Consider the following 17,557-nt stretch of genomic DNA (forward strand, 5'->3'; position numbering starts at 1 on the left):
AGGAGGGAGGAATAAAAAAACAAAGTAAACCAGGCTCCACAGTGAAATATAGGAATAAAATGAACTGAAAGATGGAAGTAATAGAAGTGATGGAGTCATAATACGGAGTTCTGAAAATGTAGGAAAGTCATTACAACATAGGCATGGGAATATAATGCATCAGCATATGGTTATATGTTTCATATGTGCAACAGCATATTCATATGTTTCATATCGAAGTTAGTGGAGGTTTGCTATCAGCTTCAGTAAGTAAATAAATAAATGTAACAAACCCTTGTAAAATCATAAAGGTTTTATTGGCATGAATCAAAATTAAAGCTTTATTCATGACTACTGTGAAAATGCCTATTATTTCAAGTGAAACTCCAACCTGATACTTTTTCATTCACTGTTTTTTTTGTGTGTGATTTTTTTTTTTTGCATATTATTTAATTTTTTTGGTGGTTAAATTTTTAGTAGTACTATTTTAGAATTCCTCAGCATGTAAAACAGAAAGGCTTTAGAGGAATAAAACACCTTGTGTTTATTAGATAGGGAATAGAATATAGTAAATTATAATTAACATGTTTAGGAAACCTTACCTAAATTGTCTCTTCCATGAATCTTAACAACCTGATTTCAATCTTTGAATTGCAAAGTGAAGGCCATTTCTTCTTCATTTGGGAACCTCCAGAAATCCTAGTTTCTCTCCGGTTTCTCGTACCTGTGAACCTCATTATTGAATGCTGTCCTCAGCAAAGCATCACTGAACTCTTTTTAATGATATTTACTATCCAGTATTTCCCAGTTGTCTTTATTTTTCTGTTAATATCCATTTCCCACCACCTTGCTCACTTGCAAATGAGTTGTCACATTGTACATTGTTTTTCCACCTCTACTTTCACAGCCCCCTCTTAACTTCCCAACTCACCTAATCCAAACTTCATTAGGACCTTGTCTTCAGCATGGTTAGAAGCATTTACCTCTTCTCCTATATTTCTCATCTGTGCATCTTCTATCTTGAGCCATGCTTTATCTTCCATTTCTACCTTGCACAAAAGGCTGTAGGCACAGTTTCCAAGATTTTCCTGTCTACCTATCTTCCATATGGTCCTCTATAGTTGCCTTTCTGTTTTCATATTAAACATTGCAGGGGATTGTAATGCCTATCTGAGATTTTACCACACGCCCTTCCTAACATTTTACTCTGTTTTCTGTGTCCTGTTTTTCCTCTCAAAGGGGGACTGATTTTTCCCAAATCATTTTCCTTTGCCCTCTAACACTAATATTTCACTAAAAGGAGTGTATTAACCTTTTTTTTTCCTTTTTTTTTTCCTGGTCTTGTTTTTCCATAAGATGCAGAGAAAATACTATTTAATAATGTAACTCAAAAAGTCACGTTCCAGTGTTGATGGACTATAGCAGGGCTGTGAATTTGTGGACTCAACTGTTAGAAGCTATTGCAGCTACTGCTGGAGGAAGAAAACCAGCTGAATATGCACACCAAGCACAGGGTAATAGCCTGGCAGCTTCTTAGCTGTCCCAGTTTTCTTCCAATAACCTGGGCAGGTCTTAGAGTATTTGAAGTACTGGCAGGGTCCTGCTTTCTTGGTAGTTACACAAGAACTAGCCAGAATATTCATTCAGACTTCTTAGAGGGCTTTTCCTGGAAGCTGAGCCCCTGTTACCTAAGGATCTTATGCCAGGGCAGCAGCAAGATTGTCCTGTACCTTCCTCCCACTGTCTCCTGCCCCTGCACACCTGCATTTAAATCCGCTCTGTGATTTAGGCATGTATTGCATTTGACAAGTCCCTTATTTTATCTCTTAAGTAGCATATGCAGTGGCTTTCTGTGAAAACCCTACAGCTGTCTGGTATGTGTAGTTATGGAAAGAGAGCCAGTTGCTTTTACCGTCTGCTTCTTCAAGCAAGTATTTACTTAAAAGTGCTGTGCCATGAAACAAGGGGAGAAAATGAAACTCAAGCTTCTGTTAAAGGCATAGATAAACCTGTTACAGCCAATCTGGGAGAGTCATGGTTTCACAGTTAGATCCTCCTAGCTCCTCTGACAAAATGTACCTCAGCCAGGGGGGATGTTAGCAGAAGTTCCTTTTTGGTGGTGGTGCTTGCATATGCTGTGAATGGGCCTTACTGTGAAGCAACTTCTGGTCCCTTTAAAGAGCTGACAATGGATGCCTGCAAAACTGCTAGTCACTTTTAAACATCTTGGCTTTCTTTAAAGTAGAAATAATTTATACATTCTTAGGTGGCTGTTCTTTAGCACTTGCATCTGCATACATCAGCCTTTCAAAGTCCAGGCTCTAAAGGCCTGGGAAAGGGCAGCTGTTGTTAGATCAACTGGTCAGAACTTCGGCAAGAAATGTCACAAGGCATCGGCATTAACTCAGCCAGCTTTACTTGTGAGTGGCAGGGAGGAGTTGCGCCAGTGAAGGAAGTACAAAGGGAGAAGGTATTTGCAAGCTTTGCTTCTCTCAAAATTAATTCCAACTCAGTTCAGGCTGTAATTAAAAACCTACGGAAAGTGCAAAATGGTCATAATAGTTTTCATCAAATAGCAAGTTTGTTGTTCACACAGACATTGAGTTAATGCCCCCTCAGTGAGGAAGAATTGTGCTTTCTATTCAAGGGGCAGTTCTCTCCCAATGTTGTATATACTTCCAATATACTTTCTGTTTTTCAAAAACACTTGCTTTTGCTATAATTTCCTTTTCCTCGCTAAATCTGGGCAATAAAGTCCAGTAGTAATATGCTGCATGTGCTCTGCTTGGGTTTGGTAATCTTTCTATTCCAACTTGTTAGTCTTTGGTTACCTAACTTGGGGTCCCACATGGTGGGAAATAATGCAACAGAATCCAAACATGTATAGCTATGCATCTATTTTGTACCCAGTCTCCTCTGTCATGCTATATCAAACCCGTGTAGTAACTGTACTTCTATCAGAGAAAGACAAGAATGAGGAAGCAAAGGACAGGTGGGAGTTCTGTATCACTGTATCTATCTGTATTTCAAGCTTTTTAAACCATGCATTCAGTCACATTGAACATGAGGACCAGTTGTCTCCATGGCAATATAAGAACCATATTATTTCAAACCTCCTATTGAAATAGCTGCTGTTTTCAGGCTTTACTTGCAGTGCTTGTGGCTGAATGCCCTGTATTTCAACTGATAATAAATAAATAAATAAAACCAACAACCCCACAGAAAAAAAAAAAACAAAAAAAAACAACAAACCATCACCAAAAAGTAAACTTCCGAAAGCACACAAATAGAATTACAGTCCACCAGTAGTATTTCCTTACCTGTTCAATGTTTAGCATGAATTTTGACTGATTTATGTTGCAGCATATTCCCAAGGAGAGGAGAGTGGTGATAGAAATAAAATATAAAAATCACCTTGAAAACAAAGGTTGTTACTTTAAAGCTTTGTGTTGAATGTTTGACGTGTAAAGGGAAGGCTGTTGGTGATTTTTGTTTGTTTGTTTGTTTTTTGTTGGGATCAGAGAGGGTACAGGGTTCCCTCTGTTGGGTTCCATGAGAAAGCATGACAATTTTTACTGGTTCTGTCAATGTGTATTTGGTATCTTAAAGTAGAAGGAATTGGAAAAAATAATCAGCAAGCTAAATATACTAGTTTCAAAAATGACCTTTACCAGTTTTTGAAGTGCCAAAATGAACAGTCGATAACAGCTGCTATAGAGTATGGCCCCTTTCTTTCTATTTTAAGGTAGTAGTAGAAGGTTGGAAAAAGGAAGAACAACTAACAAGGTTTTATTTTTTATTCTAATTCAGTTCATTAGGCTTCAGAATAAGAAATAGTTTGTGGTTTCCTAGTTGCTGGATGTTCTGTCGTGCATGTTGTGAATTTTGTCAAAATTTGAACAGGGTGATATTTGCTTAATCTCTTTCCTTCCTGTAAAGAAAGTGACATTCGTGGGATGTGAACAACTTGAGACTTGATTAGCTTTAATTGCTCGCTTGGCTTTGAAAGCAATATGTACTAAATTTGATTTTAGTTCGACATTAATGTTAGCTGTTAATTTTCAAAAATGGATATGTTCTAAATATTAGCCTACCTGACAGGGCAAATAGCTGCACTGCATTTTTGAGGCTTTTTCTTTATTTGTTTGTTCTTTTGCTTTAATATCCGTCAGTAGCAGACTTTTTATTTTTAGTTTTTAAATAACAATCCTTCAACATCTCCCATAGAAAATAGAATTAGGGAGTAGGTTCCAGAGTGTGTGATTATGAGTAAAAGTATATCCTTTCACTTGATGCATGGACTGAAATACGCTTCGTGATATTTAGTAATTAAGTGTATATTGTCCTAAATTACATCTAAAAATGTTAATACAATTAGATCCATCTCTCTTAATCTCTAACCATTTTAGCTTTTTGATTTGTTTTTAATTTGTATAGAAAACTTGGTATTTATTGATAGGGTCTGTTGAAAGCATAATTACTGAACTATTTCAAAAAGACAGCTCTGAACTTTGTGGGACTAAAAATAAATCAACACAGATAAAGCTTTTACTTTAGATGCTGGATAAATTATGGATTCAGTTCAAAGTAATTGATAGTAAGCGTTTGTTACATATGGAAAAAGTAGCTATTTTTGTCTTAGTAAAATTAGCTGCAGTTGGAGAATCTGACCATCATACTGTATTTCAGTTACAATTTGTAAGTTAACAGTAGTTAGACAATCTTAAAATAGGAAGAATTTACATGAATAAAATCATATGAAGAAGACAGCTTTAAAAAGTAAATAATAAATTTTGTAAGGAAGGCTGAAGGAAAATATATTTGTAAGCCACCCATATGTAGGTAAATGTGTCTGTATGATACACGTTAGCTTGTGATTCTTGAGGATGAACGTTAAAGGAGGTCAGTGCAGCTCTTTCCCTTCTCTGAAATTTCCAGAATACTAAAAAGAAAATTAGATGCTCTTGTTACATGTAGAGGGAAAGGAAGCTGAATGAAAGGAACCAACAAGCTGGTCTGAGATTAATTTTGTTTATATTATACATTTGTTTGTATATTTTTTGTAAAATAACAACAAAACAAGCAAGCAAAAACACATTGTATGATAAAGTTGAGGAAACAATGTGTTACAATTAAGTTTTTGAAAATGTTTGCAAGCCAGGCTTAGTTAAACTTTAGTGTGCCTGTAGTGAACATTTAGAGAATTAATTAAATACCCTAGGGCCTGGTCATGGAGGAAGTCTTGCAGAAACCAAAGGGAAGACTTTTTGTTTAGGAGAGCTCTGTGGAGAGAAAGGTCTGCGTGTGGTATTCTGTGGTATTTCTTTTAATGAGCAAAAATCGCTGAAGAGCAGCTATATCTAAGCAGTTACAGCACAGACTACAGCTATATTTACACATTTTCATTAAGCATGATTGTTATGGTTGATAGTTGGACTCTTTATAAGGCAGAAATATTTTTTTTTCGAGGGCCCCATTCCTCAAAGGTTAGGTTCTCATATACTGGATAGGTTTGTGTGGAGTATGATTAATATCATCTAATTATCTTTATTCTTCTCTAATTATTTTAATGTAACAAGCAATTCTAATATCCCCTAAGTGCTATGACAGGCAATCTCATTACTTTTCATCAGGCTTGTTTGCAGAGAAATTAAACAGCAGCGGAAATACATAAGACCAAAGAAACCAGAAGTTGAAGTATGCAGAGCAAGGAGTCAGATGCCGAAGAAGTCATGAACCAACCTTAAGAATAGGATTTGTTAATATAATCTTTAGTTTATTTTTTGCTACTTCTTGAAGACTAGTGACTAATCTTACTTGAGGAAAAACTGAAGTTCTTACAGCTCCAATAGAAGAGATTTTGGAAAATATTCAGGAAACTTGGTAATAGTGAAGATGCAAATGTATTCCTTTATCTTCTTTACCCTTTCTCTCTCTCAACCATTCTCTCTCAACAGTTACCCCTTTTTTACTTCTCATTTGAATGTTTTCTCTCTTTTTCCCTCTTCAAGAGGGAACATCCTTATTACCCATATTTTGTATAACCTCTCCCATCTTCCCATTACATTGTTGTTTGCTGCCATTAGTCTATTATTTTATTCACCTTTACTTTTCTTCATGTTCTTCTCTCTTGGGCTACCTTTTTAGTAAGGTGCTGTAACGCTCTCTTTCTGTAAGTGCCAACGTACGTTTTCCTGACTACAGGAAAGGATCCAGGAAGGGCTGGTGGTGCTGAGACAAACTCACAGTGAAACCACGAATTGCTGTTTTATATTTTGAGTATGAACTATTAGCCTTGATATTTAAACAGTTTCATAGTGCCCGAAGTCTGATCGTGCCAACTGTTGCATGCAGTTGCGACTGGCCTATTAGACTGAACTGACGTGACATCCATGTTGTTATTCTTGTGTTTGTATAAATTGGAGTTGTTGTGAGCTAAGAGATGTCAGGGTCAAAAGCTCTGATGGGAGGAGAATTTGCACTGCTACTGAGAGCAATGAAGAAACCTTATTTACTCTCCTAGTTTGATTTTTCTCTCTCAGCTGATTTTCAGTAATACTGAGCCATTCAGCGTTCGGTGATATGAACTCATGAATATACCTAGTTAGTGAAATCTCAAGTCTCAGGCCCTTTAGGAGGTGTGCAAGAAAGGTTGAAACTGGCAAACAAAACAGAAGCAGCGAAGCAGCACCTTACCCTTCTCTGATGCCTGTTTGTACTGCTTGTTGTTTTCTGAGGCAATTCTGGTCAGTACTTGAGGCTTGTCAAAGCATACTGAGGTATGGCATGTACTGATTCATTTAAAAGACATAATGAAAATGTCTCTTTGGATGTAGGAAACTGCTTATGAAAAATCATTGTGTTAACTGTGGGTCTTTGATCTGTGATACAAATTCCTCTTCGTACATCTTAACCAGAGCAGTGTTCCCTGGTGCACAGTATTCTCAAATTAATAAATAAAATTAAAAGTTATAATTTAAATTCATAGCTTGCGTCAGCTTATGATATGAGAAATAGTATTTCAATGAATAATCCAGATTTACCTGTCAGAGACAGAAGACCCATACTGAGACTGCTTTAATCCTTTCGGTAATTGATTCCAAAGTCTCTTCAAGTACCTGCCTCAAATCCAAATGATGTCTTTAAGTGCTGAGTTTGGTGTGATCCTTAAATTCTTTGGAAGATACGGGTTCCTTTGGAATTCAAACATTTGTTGACGCTTAAATGGTTTGTTTATTGTAAGAAGTGTTTTATTTTAAAAATGTTTTGTAGTATGTAACACCTATATACTCAGTGGAAAAGTTAGTACATACAGCACAGAATTACAGAATTCCCATCCTTCCTGTCTTCCCTTTTCCCCTCCAAACACATACTTGCGTGTTTTCTTATATGCCCAACAAAAGGCTAGCCTTTTGTTTCTGTTGTTATTGCTCTTAGGTAGCTTTGCTTTGCTGAAGAAGAAAGAGCTAGGAGCAACTTGCTTGGCTGGAAAGAAGTTAGTGCTGTCAGTGGTGATCTGTAGCTGTGCATTAGGGTCAGCTAATGCCAGGGCATCGCAAAAAGTTGAGGGGGCGTTAACAAGGTATATACACATCGTGAAAAAAGACAGTCATTAGGGAGGAGTCCTTGTTCTGGGAGGTTGGATCGTGTTGCCCAACCATACTTTACAAGTGAGGAGTGGAAAGAATTGGATCATCATCTGTCTATTCAAAGAACAACTAAAACAGGCAAAATACCGGTTCTCCATATAGTTACTGTTATACTTTAGTTAAATAACCAGCACATTGCTCTTTTCAAATTGTTTGAACAAAGGCATCTTCATGTATCTTAAAAAACCTTTTGAATGGTGCCAAAAAGCTAGTGCACTTTGGCAGAGGCTGTCCCTGAAGGGGATGAAGTCCTCTTTCTTTGTTAGTAGTAGGCAAATTGATGTACTCACTCAGAGAGACTTCATAAAGGGTATTGGGAAAAACAACCCAAAACACAGAAGTTAAACCAAAAGTAGGATTTCTACCTGGCAAATTATGTTAATAAAATTTAATACATGCTTTAAAAATAGAGGAAAAATTATATTTAATATGCAAGTAAAATGCTGCTAACAGACTCAGTTTTTAGAATTTACTATAAAATGAGCAGTGCTTTGTATATTTCTACAAAACACTATAATTTCCTAAAACTGATTTGAGTGAAGTATTTACAGCTATAATGAATACTGCACTGAATACTGTACTGAATACTGAAGTATTTACATTAGTGAATAAGCTCTGTGTAATTATTTTAGTAAATTCAAGGAAGAGATGCTTTTTAAAAACAGAATTTTGTAATAGAATGCTGATACTGGATGTAGCTTAAAAAGCAAGAGCTTTTTCATCATATATCTCATGGATGGGGAGCATAGTACATGTGATTCTTTCAGTTCTTAGTAAAGGATCTTAATAAGTTCACTGTGTTTACTTGAAAAATACAAAATTGTTATTTTCTGATGTAATGGACAGTAGTAGCAATATAGTATTTCTTTTCCTTAATTAAGACAAGCCCTTATATATTATATTATTTAGTATTTGTGCTAATGAAGCCATTTTATTTTTTAAGCCCTTTTCCCTCTCTGTGTTTAACTGGCCTTCATATCATATTTGTTACTGTATAGTTGTAGGGAGAAAAAGCTTTGACATATTCCCAAACATACTGGATTATTTATATGGATAAGAAGTATTAATATTTGCACTTGTAAAAATATTTATACCATGTGCATCATTTGCACTGCTCCTAAGGTATTTGTGTGGCACTCAGGTAGGCTGGATGTTTGTATATCTACCCCTGATTAAACAATTCTTCAAAGGAGGACTAAAAATTTTGCTGGCAGGAAAACATTATTGTGCCAATTTAATATCATTCTTCTAAAATCCAACACAAACACTCAAAGCATAAAATGGCATATTGCTGATAGCTGGGTTGTTCATCATCCTTTTCACTCTTCAATGCTGCAGTAGTTACTGTGGCAGATTTTAAGGAAAAATCCAGTAAGCAAGGCAGCATCGACAATGTGCTGTAAGAGAAGTGTAGGCAAGGGCCAAAGCTGACTAGAGTAGTTAAAAAATATAAAATCCAGGAGAAAGTTGTCAGACCTTTTTGGTTCATTAAAGGTGACCTTAATTGCTGGCTTGCATCGTTCGTAGAATTGGGACTGGAATTTGGAGCAACTCTTCTGATTAGCCCAGTGTGGTAGTTTTCAAAAGCCATTAGGATGCTGCCCTGTTATCTCTGTACAGCGCTCTCGTTTATAGACCTCATCGTGCAGGAACTTGCCTAGGACTAATGTGGAAAATAGCAGGCACTGTCTGTATCTGGGTTAGTATTCCCCTTCACGGTGTCTTTGACAAGTGGACCTTAAAAACCCAACCTCCTGTTGACACCAGCAGTATTTGTAATGATAAAGTGTATTTCTTCTTCAAAGAAATCCTGAACTGGTGGAAGAAATTTAGGATATTCATTTAGAGCCAGTTAAGCCCAGACAGTCTGATCTTTCTTAGTAGTCAGTCATACAAATATCTTTACTTTCTCAGAGCAGCTGTTGAAAGATGCGTGAATGTGTGCTTAATGTGCAGCGGTTTTGGTTAGCAGGTCAAAATGAATTCATGTGGCTGTGATGAAAGAGGTGGCTTGCACTATTTTGCATATTGTGGGTAGGCAGATAATGGTTCTCTACAAGACATGATACCAGAGATGTTAAACCGTATTAAGAAACCCCACATATGTAGCTGGAACGCAGTTTGAGCTTAGCTGAGCACAAAGAATGGGTGATGTGCTGCACTCCTAATGGAGAAAAAGAAGGGAGCCTGAATATTTTTCAAACAGGGGAAAATAGTATGTAAAACACTAAAAACAAAAACGTAAGCCACACACCTATGCACACACAAAAAAGCAAACAAAAAAACCCTAACAGCACCCCCATTATTGTCTTGTTCTATGTATGTAATTCTGTATGGAAACTTCAGATGAAGTTACAAGAGATGTTTTTTTCTGTTCAAATAGCTTATTTGCTATTCAAATAAATGAGAAAAGTCATTGGTAAATGAGAGAAACTTAAGAGGGCTCTAGAGCTGAGTGCAGTAAAAATCATCCTCTTTTACTTCTAAGAAAGTCAGCTCTTCTAAGGAGGAATTAAATAGAGCTATACTGGATGTTCATCAGTCTGCTTGGCCTAGTGTCAGTATTTACTGCCTGTCAGTGGTGGTATGAGCACGACAAAGAGAAGACTGTGCTGGTAATAAACAGAATTACCCTCTGTATTTGAGAAATATGAAGATGATGTGTGAACCAGAAACCTGCAGGCTCTACCTGCATTACTTTTAGGCAGGTCCTGAAGATAGAATATGAGCTTCCGCTTCGATGGAAATTCAACAGTGAGCAATTTTGGATACAGAATGAATTAGAATAGAAAATCAAGTAGGGCTTTTGAAGTTTTTCACAGCACTGATGTATTTTCACGATGAATTAGAATATTTTGCTCTAACTTCTCTTATTGCACTCTATATTAATAATTAAAATCTAGTTGCAATAATACAAATTTTCAAAATTGATTTTTGAAAAGTTGATTTGAGTCTTCAATAGGCAATAATGTGTTAAAATCATAATAAGAACATGGTTTAATCTAAATGTTCTAGTATTTTTAACAAAATACTGTGGATAAAATTTCGTTTTTAAAAAAATGCACATTCTATTAATTGAAATCTTCTAATAGAGAAATCCATCCGTGTAGTTTTGGACAATTCCAAATACCTTGGGCATAATTCCAAGGATTGGTTCATTTGCTAAGGCCAGGTTGTGCGCTGAGCATGATGGTGTTTGCAGTGTGCTGCCGCATCTTGTCTGAGACTTTAGATTCAGATCTAAAAGGCAATCTAGCAACAGCAGATTAAGTTACTAGTTGCAGTAATGCAATGTTTAGTGGCCCTTACTAATTAAAGGACTTAATTAAATTGTTCTGTGAGAGGTCAGCACTATGTCAGCTCTTCCTTAACATCTGGCTGCTTGAGCAAACCACTGGTAGATACATTTTATGCACCGGTATATGGCATGGTTCCCCTTGCTGTCAGTTTCTTTAGTTTTTTCTGGTTCTGTCTTTTAGAGTATAGCAATAAAAAACAGGCATGGACTTGTCTCATATGAAGGGCTCTGATGGCACCCATTCCGTATTGGAAGTTCAAGGCAAAAGATGAGGTAATGTGGCTTGATGTAATCATAAGCTACAGTTTTACTGTAATCATGTACAGTTTTAATGTTTATTTGCTGTAAACAAACAAAAAGGGATTAGCATGTGTCATGTCTCTGGAGTGTTGGTCTTTTGCATGGGGTCGGTAACAATAGATTGCTAACAGCTTACTGGCTACTTGCATGACTTTTATTCAGAGTTCAAGTAGGGTTTTGCCAGTGACGGAAGAGTAGGGTTTTCCTGCATTTGTTCAGTCGCCGTGGAGTGCTCTTGCCATTGTGCAATCCCAGGTAGTAGAACATTTCTTCTGAAAAACTGCTTTTGAATTCGAGGATGCCAACATGCATTTATACTGTTCCCTCTGAAAGTATGGAATGTTCAGGGTAGTGTTTGTGGGTCTATTTTAAAAGTCATGCAACAAATTCAAGGCCTCATCAATAGAAAGATGTGAGAATTTCAGTGGTACTTAAGTATATGCTAACACACCTGCACCCAAAAGGGCAACCCCCAGTCATCTTCCTTACTTTTTGACCTGTAGTTTCCTGGGTGCTGCAGTTTGGTGTTACTTTGGTTGAATCCGTCCTAACGTGATCACCAGGGAATCCATCAGCTGTATTAAGTGCTGTTTGGATCTGGAAGCTTGGTGAGGTGGTGTTGAACTCCGCAGGAATGTAAGATGGATGTTTGCTCACAAAGCTGCTAACGTGTAGATAGCACTACATTTCACCCAAAGATTATGAATCAGCCTGAAGAAGGGCCTGTGTGCCTAAAAGCTGTTTTTCTTTGAAGTTATCAAGCTGCTCTAATAAAAAATAATAATAATAATAAAAAAATCTATGAATCTTCCTTGTGTAAAGGACATCAGCCATGGCCACAGAGCCCGAAGCCTGGCTGAAGGAGGAGGAAGATCCAGTATGTCCTCAATAAAAGGAAGCCAAAAGCAAAGAGAACTGTTGTTCAGTGAGGGTTTCTTAGGAGATAGCCTTCAGACAACCTTTCTCAGCAAATGCCTATGGCCCCTACAGGGACTATAGGTACCTGATAAATCTGTATCTTTTGAGAGACCATTGTATGTTTCCACAGAGAATAGTCTTGGCTACCTTTACCACTTAAAGTCCCCCTCTAAATCCATCTCCTTTGAAGACCTTAGCATAAAACTTGTGCTGCAAGAATTTGCATGAGAATGACCAAAATGTAATTGATTTCTAATGCAACCTTTTCATAATCTGGACCTGCATGCACACCAGATGGGCTGAAAACCTGACCAAATTTCACAATCAGTTTTCACAGGTAAAATCAAATTAAATGTACAAACAGAAATTTTAAATATTTGGACAGAATTTCTTTAGTGAGATTTTAGAATAAAGGAGAAATGTTTTATGCAACTTTGCATGACAGAGATGTTTTCCACTTTTTAAATAGTTTGCTGTTTATCGTTATATTCTTCTTCATAGTGTGCCTTGCACATCTTGCACATTAAAAATAGATGAACAGAGAACTCATCAGATGAGCTAACCAAAGCCGCAGATGGCTAATACAGAAATCTGCTAGTCTCTCAAATCTGTGTTGGACGATTCTGTGTGAAAGACACTGCCTTGAAGCTGGAGGTAACTGACGTTAACTTCAGAAGTTTACTGATATTAACTGACATGGATCGTGTTTGGTTTTTACCAGCGGATTTTACATTTGTACAGGAAAAATTTCTTTAACATCATGCATGTTAAAAAAGTATTTTATAAATCACATACAGATTTGATTACAGGGAAGCTAATGTAGATTTCATTGCTATTGTGATGGTTCATTCTTTTATGCACCAAGTCTGTAGAGCCTGCTTCTGAATCAGGTTGCTGGCCTTGGTCATGTAGAAGTCTATTAGAAGACTTCATGCCTCCATGGGGTCTTTGTGTCCCTGCCACACAGGCACATCCTCACTTGTAACCTGCCTTCCACAGAGCTGTCTGGGCAGCCACAGTCTTTATCTGCACTCTGGATCTGGCACAGATAGGAAATGGAACCAGAGGAGACAAAATGCTGCCCAAAAAAGATTACTTTTTCCTAGGACTTTATCACAACTTGGTGAAAACTTATTAGTTTGGCCATCTGTTGAAAGAGAAGGGTGATAAAATAATTGAGTTGTCATGATTTTTGGAAGTTACGGCCAAATTATTGATTGTTGACAGCAGGTGCACTAATATGAGATGCATGAATTTCCTCAATTAGTGAGGGCTCTTTTGAGAAGGAAATTACTTTAAAGCAAACTGCTGTACAGATTGATTTATTCTACAGTGATTGCCCAAGAAAATGTTCCTGCTTTACTTTCAACACAAGGTAGTTTTGGTAGTTTTCCTGTCAGTTAAAATAGTGCCTGGCATTTCCTCTGTCAGTGTTTTCACCATTCCCTAGGGTATCAAAGACATGCCATACATGAAGATGGACCCCTTGACAGAACAGTGAAATTCACTGATGAAACTTGTTGTCTGAAAAGGCTGAGCGAAGGTACTCTGCTCAAGGAAGTAAATCCTTAGCCTACAGTCCAGTGAAAATGCTTGTAAAGGAGCTTCTACATTACAGAGTGTAGCACACCGTGGTACATAGCTGCTAACTTGAATCTCAGAAACAATATAGTCACGTTAGGTCTGTGTGTTGTAGGAGCACTGCTAGCCCCAGTGCCTTTTCATATAATCACAGAATGACATCTTTCAAATCTTGGAACAGTGCATGCTTAAAACCTGCTTATACAGAATACTCACTTGTGGTTTGGAAGTAAGAAAGGGAAATGATAAAGAACACTGTACTGAGTGGTACTGTTGGCTGAATGTTACTGAGAGAAAGGATGGACGAAATTTGTTGCAACCTACTCCAGAGATAAGAAGGCAACTTTGAAAGAGTTCAGCAAGAAAAGGAGGAACAATTCATTTGAAATTCAGGTTGTATTTGTAGATGTAGATGTACCACTCAACACCCTAAATATCCGTCCCTTTCAGTACATGCCCTCATTCAGTTTATGGAATAAATGTAAAATCCAACACAGAGCTTACAAAACACTCTTAAAAATTCATTTTCTGCAAAGTAGCTATGCCCTTCAAATAAATGGCACACAAATTATCTTTTTTTGTTTAGAGAGAAAAACTTTAAGCAAAAAATGAGAAGGGTAGAAATTATTATTTGCCTTTCAGAGAAGCTATTGTTTTCCTGGGCTGATGGTTTGCATTAAATTGTAGATATGTTCATGTCTTCATTGTGACATGGTCTGTTTTAGTCCATATGAATTACACCCACAGCCTAATATGGCTTTTGGTTTCTGGGGTTCTTCATGTCCTGTTCTTATTCAATTAGTATGTGATGTGTTCATGTGTGTTTTTTGACTGAAAGAAAATGAGAGAGACAAACAAAAAATGCCCTTTAAGCGTTCTAGTCCCTATCCTTAATTTAACTGCTCTTTCTCTTTCTTTCTTTTCCTGAAGATGTTTGAGTAATGTGTGATACTGCTTTATACACCTCTTTGCTTCCCTGCAGCAAACACACAGTCTCTAGCATTTTAACTGCATGTGAGAAACCGGATTGCTATTCCTGCTGCATTTACTGTACTGCTTCCACCGATACTGCTCTGCTGCCCCCAAGGTCTGAATGACATTGATCTGATGCTCACAGCCTAGACATAAAGCCAGGGAGAGCTGTACACAAATCTCCTGGCCAGTACAAGAAAATCATTAACTCTTTCAGCTTGTTCAGATAAGTAAAGGAACGTAATGAAACTGCAGCTTAGCCAAAATATGGGAAGCATGATAATATTGCTGGGGCAGGGTCTCCACAGAAAAGCAACACAAATGCATATGTCATAAGAAGAAGGTTTTAGAAAGCTGAGTTTGTCTTGCTGTCTGATTGGAAAACAACTACAGTGAGAGCAGTCGTATTTGAGAGCCTTAATGCTAGGTTTGCTGAGCTATGGTAATCTTTCCCATTGTCAAGCTATATATCTTTAATTTCCTTGTTGAAAAGACCCTTCTGGAGAATCATCTCTATACTCTCCATCACTGAAACAGTTTTCCTGATAAATATTGTATATTTCTTTTGAATCACAATATAATTTATTGATTTATCACTCCGGTGTTGTTTTCCTTGGTGAGGGGTCCTCTTAATTTCCCTGTTGTGCTGCGAGCATAATATATTGAGTTCTGTGCAGCATTATGGTAGCTATTCAGATAGATGCTTTTTCATTTCCTTTTCTCTTCTACCTGAGCTAACATAGGATAGCTTCCTGTGTAGTTTTGCTTGTTAATGAGTCTCTCACTGGGCATCCATTTGTACGTGTTTGACACAGCACCTTATTTGCTTGTAAGAGCCCCATCGCATGAGGACTGGCAGAGCTTTTTATCTGTCTTCATTTTATTTTGTAATCAGGAATATGCCTGCTCAGTGGATTGTTCTAGCAGCTAAAATATGTGCGAGAAATGTGTTTTTCCCTAGTTTTTGTGGGATCTTCTGCTTTGATGGGTAGAACTGGATGTCCTCTTTTTTTTTTTTTTTTTTTTTTTTTTAATGTTGGAGGATTATTAATACTCCTCAGCTGCCTCTCAAAATGTTTTTCTTCAATCAGGGCCAACTCTAACTTGATGGAACAGGTGGTTGCTTAACCAGCAAATTGATTAACATAAAACCCCAGCCAGGCTGTAGCTTCTTATAATTGAAAGACTCTTACTGTTCCTGCCAGCCATCCTTTCCCTTGCTCAGCATTGACCCACCATTTCAGAGAGTGTGTGCAACAGTAAAATAAGGAACATCTCTAATGTTAACCCTGTCTCATCCAAATCACCCGAATTTTTCTAGTAAGTATTATCTGGTTGAAGTGCTGTAAGATTAGGTGGGACCTGCTTTCCATGTCCTGGGAGAAAGCATTTATTTCTTTTGAAGATGATAATTTCTTCCCACTGTTGCCATTGTTCTATTGGGGGTGTGTGTGGGGGGGAATAACCCAACCTCGAAGACGCCCTCCTTGCTGCGGCTGAGGCAGGGAAGGGAAACAGGAATATCAGTGTGGGAAAGAGGTCATATGCATATCTAATGTCCTTTTTATTCCTCAGTAATTTGAGGATATATTTGAAACATCTAGGATACTTAATGTTGGTAAATAGCTGCCAAAACAAAAAGCAACACAAGAAAAGTAGATAATTTTGAAGACTTTTTTTTTTTTTTTTTTTTTTAATTTATGGCATCATTATCTTCTGGATGCTAGTGTCTGCATTACTTTCCAGTGAAACATTCTTCCATCACCTGAGCTGGCAGACTGCCCCATTTACTATGTTATAATCCTGTACTCCTGTACTAGCATGACTGTTACTTGTAGAAGCACAAACCTCGTAACTACAGGGCATTATGGGTTCTTTAAATTAGATGTTCTGTATTCTATGTTGAAATCTGTATTTTTGCCCCTTTTATTTGTAGAAATATTTGCTGTAAATCTGTGGTGGATGGTTGTACCAAGATGGATAATTCACAAAGTGAGATTGTTACCAGCTAAAATCCTCATTTTCTGTTTTGACAAAAGTATTGTAATCCCAAGTATTCAGGGTGACCTACTTAAGGAAGATGCAGTTATTACTATTATCATACTATTTATGCAGACGTGCAGAATATAAAAGGAGAAATCTGTTATTGTTACGTTATAAAATATTATTTATCTGTTTTTTAGGCAAAAGGGTTTTATCACATACCAGTTAATAGTGTATGCAAAGAGTTCTTTACCAGATGTCTGAAAAATGATCCAAAAATGCTTTGTTCAGAACAAATCTAATGTTGATTGCCACCAAAGTGGGAGCTGGGGCCTCTAGTGTAGTTCAGCCTTTGTAGTCTGAACTAAGGAACTGGCAGCTTGTTTACACATAAATCTACACTGAAATAACAAATTCCATTTAATTTACTTCCTTTTCTTTTTGACTGAAAGTCTTTGGGCAGAAAGATTTTAGCATAAAACTTTTCTACTCAATTTCTGCTTTTTTTTTCCTCAAGTTTAAGCAGTTGTTTGTGATGTCTTTAGAATTAGCAAGAAGTTAAAGCTCTGTATTTCAGCTTGGAAAGCCTGTTTAGACTGTTTTTGTTTCAGCAGCAAGAGAGCTATATACATATATTTATTCCTGATGTTGCTTGGTGCTTATTGTCAAATAATCTTGCTTGCAGGATAGGATGGTGATCTTTAAACTAGTTGCCAGTAAATATTCCTTTTCTCTTTTAATTGTCAGTGTTCATAGAAATTACACAGTTTATTGCAGTAGTATATCTCTGCATTCACATGAATGATAAGAACTGGACATTCATGTATCCTCTTGGTATTGTCTCTAATCGAGTACTATCCTGTGAAGCATTATAGAT

The 17,557-nt window shown here is 37.0% G+C and overlaps 2 protein-coding genes across 25 annotated transcripts in view; one reads left to right on the forward strand and one right to left on the reverse strand.

The window, feature by feature from the left end:
- CTNNA3 (catenin alpha 3) overlaps positions 1–17,557 on the forward strand; it is a 488,378-nt gene that overhangs the window by 137,403 nt on the left and 333,418 nt on the right. Inside the window, exon 1 of one of the 22 annotated variants that reach the window (XM_013173373.3) lies at positions 8,061–16,017. The exons of the other annotated variants lie outside the window; for them this stretch is intronic. The gene's annotated coding sequence lies outside the window, so the exon portion shown is untranslated. Of the gene's footprint in view, positions 1–8,060; positions 16,018–17,557 lie in introns of those variants that run through there. 22 annotated transcript variants of the gene reach the window in all.
- Positions 1–17,557, reverse strand: part of LRRTM3 (leucine rich repeat transmembrane neuronal 3) — an 84,796-nt gene that overhangs the window by 3,173 nt on the left and 64,066 nt on the right. The window lies entirely within an intron of this gene.

Source organism: Anser cygnoides, chromosome 7 (genome assembly GCF_040182565.1).
Source record: "Anser cygnoides isolate HZ-2024a breed goose chromosome 7, Taihu_goose_T2T_genome, whole genome shotgun sequence".
Classification (NCBI taxonomy): domain Eukaryota; kingdom Metazoa; phylum Chordata; class Aves; order Anseriformes; family Anatidae; genus Anser; species Anser cygnoides.